Here is a 2,187-nt window from a genome sequence, read left to right as displayed (position 1 = left end):
GATTTGATTCTTCTCCCTTTTTTCCTTGATGAATCTGGCTAATGGTTTGTCTATTTTATTTATCTTCTCAAAAAACCAGCTTTTAGTTTTGTTGATTTTTGCTATACTATCCTTTGTTGCTTTTTCATGTACTTTTGCCCTAATTTTTATTATTTCTTTCCTTCTATGAATGCTGGGGTTCTTTATTTCTTCTTTTTCTTGTTGCTTTAGGTGTAAAATTAGGTTATTTATTTGATTTTTCTCTGGTTTCTTGAGGTAAGCTTGTATTGCAAGATAGGTTTTAAGGAATGGCATCAACATACAGGGTAAAGGAGAGCTTGGCATGCTTACTGGAGCCCTCAGTTGATTTTTCCTCATGTAAATTTTGGACTGTTTTCCACTATATCCCAGGACACTTCTCCTAATATTGGTTGAGGACCAGAGAACTTCTCAGGCTTAACTTTTCTTCTGAATCTATGAAATTTCTCTCCCCAGGTACTCTTCGCTGGAGCTGCTAATTTTCCTGTATACCAAAGAAACAGCCATATGTGGACTTCTCTGGTGGTCCAGTGGTTAAGACTCTGCACTCCCAATGCAGGGGGTCTAGGTTCGATCCCCTGGTTGGGGAACTAGACCCCAGGTCACTACTAAGAACTGGGCTGCAGAGTTGGACTATTAAGAAAGTTGAGTGCCAAAGAATTGACACTTTTGAATTATGATGTTAGAGAAGAGTCTTGAAAGTCCCTTGGACTGCAAGAAGATTCAACCAGTCCATCCTAAAGGAAATCAGTCCTGAATATTCATTGGAAGGCCTGATGCTAAAGTTGAAACTCCAATATGTTGGCCACCTGATGTGAAGAACTGACTCATTTGAAAAGACGCTGATGCTAGGAAAGATAGAAGGTGGGAGGAGAAGGGGATGACAGAGGATGAGATGGTTGGATGGCATCACCAACTCAATGGACATGAGTTGGGTAAACTCCGGGAGTTGGTGATGGACAGGGAGGCCTGACGTGCTGCAGTCAATGGAGTTGCAAAGGGTCAGACATTACTGAGCACTGAACTGAACTGAACTGAAATGTAAAAGGAAGAACATGTCAATAGTTTACATTAGAAGTCACTCTTCCGTTAGATTGGACACATGCATATGTATGGCTGAGTCCCTTCACTGTTCATCTGAATTGAACACTGTTATTTGGTTATGTGTGTGCTAAGTCGCTTCAGTTGTGAATGATTCTTTACAACCCTATGGACTTTACCCTGTTAGGCTCCTTGGTCCATGGGATTCTCTGGGCAAGAATACTGAAGTGGGTTGCCATGCCCTCCTCCATGGAATCTTCCTGACTCAGGAATTGAACCCAAGTCTCCTGCATTGGCAAGCAGGTTCTTTATCACTAGTGCCACCTGGGAAGCCCCATTAATTGGCTATACTCCAATATAAAATAAAAAGTTTTAAAAAAGAAATCATTGAACTAATTTGTACAAATTTGTATAAATGAATATTAATTTGGAAATGGTGATAATAGACATTTTCTAGGATGTTGTATTTATCAATACAGATTCCCAACACCGATATGAAGTGCAAACAGAGAATTATCCACAGAAGACAGAGTGATATTTATAAAAGTGCCCATCACAAATGAAATCACCAGGATCATATAGTTTAGCAGACAGTATCAACTTTTTTTTTTTTTTAATGTATTTTTGGTTGCACTGGATCTTCACTGATGCACCTGGCCTTTCTCTAGTTGTGAATGGGGGCTACTCTCTAATTCTGGTGTGTGCACTTCTCCTTGTGGTTGTTTCTATTCTCTCAGAGCATAGGCTCTAAATCCATGGTCTTGAGTAGGGTGGCACACAGGCTTACTTGTCCCATGGCCTGTGTTATCTTCCTGGACCAGCGATTGAGCCCTGCATTGACAGATGGAGTCTAAACCACTGGACAGCAGGGAAGTCCTCTGCTATTCTTTTAACTATAGCCAGGGCTGCTTTTTCCATTCAGCAGTAATGAATGGTTACCAGAGGTCTTTGTACATACTTTCACTGAATTTCATTAATGAGCACTCATTGGTTATACAGTGAATGATGAGACATGAACTTTAAGGGGCAAAATCACAGCTTTTCATTTTCCAACAGACAGACACACAATCTGAACAAAGCCCACTATCCATTTCCCCTGTGAGAGCTTTCAATGCAACTGAGAAGTTT

At 40.5% G+C, this 2,187-nt stretch overlaps 1 non-coding gene across 1 annotated transcript; it reads left to right on the top strand.

Annotated features, from left to right (window-relative positions):
• Positions 1-534: 534 nt before the first annotated feature.
• TRNAG-CCC (transfer RNA glycine (anticodon CCC)) lies at positions 535-608 on the top strand. The gene has a single exon. It is a non-coding gene; the product is annotated as a tRNA-Gly (tRNA).
• The last annotated feature ends 1,579 nt before the right edge of the window (positions 609-2,187 follow it).

This window comes from Capricornis sumatraensis, chromosome 20 (genome assembly GCF_032405125.1).
Source record: "Capricornis sumatraensis isolate serow.1 chromosome 20, serow.2, whole genome shotgun sequence".
Classification (NCBI taxonomy): Eukaryota; Metazoa; Chordata; class Mammalia; order Artiodactyla; family Bovidae; genus Capricornis; species Capricornis sumatraensis.
This window is presented reverse-complemented; position numbering and strand designations above follow the sequence as displayed.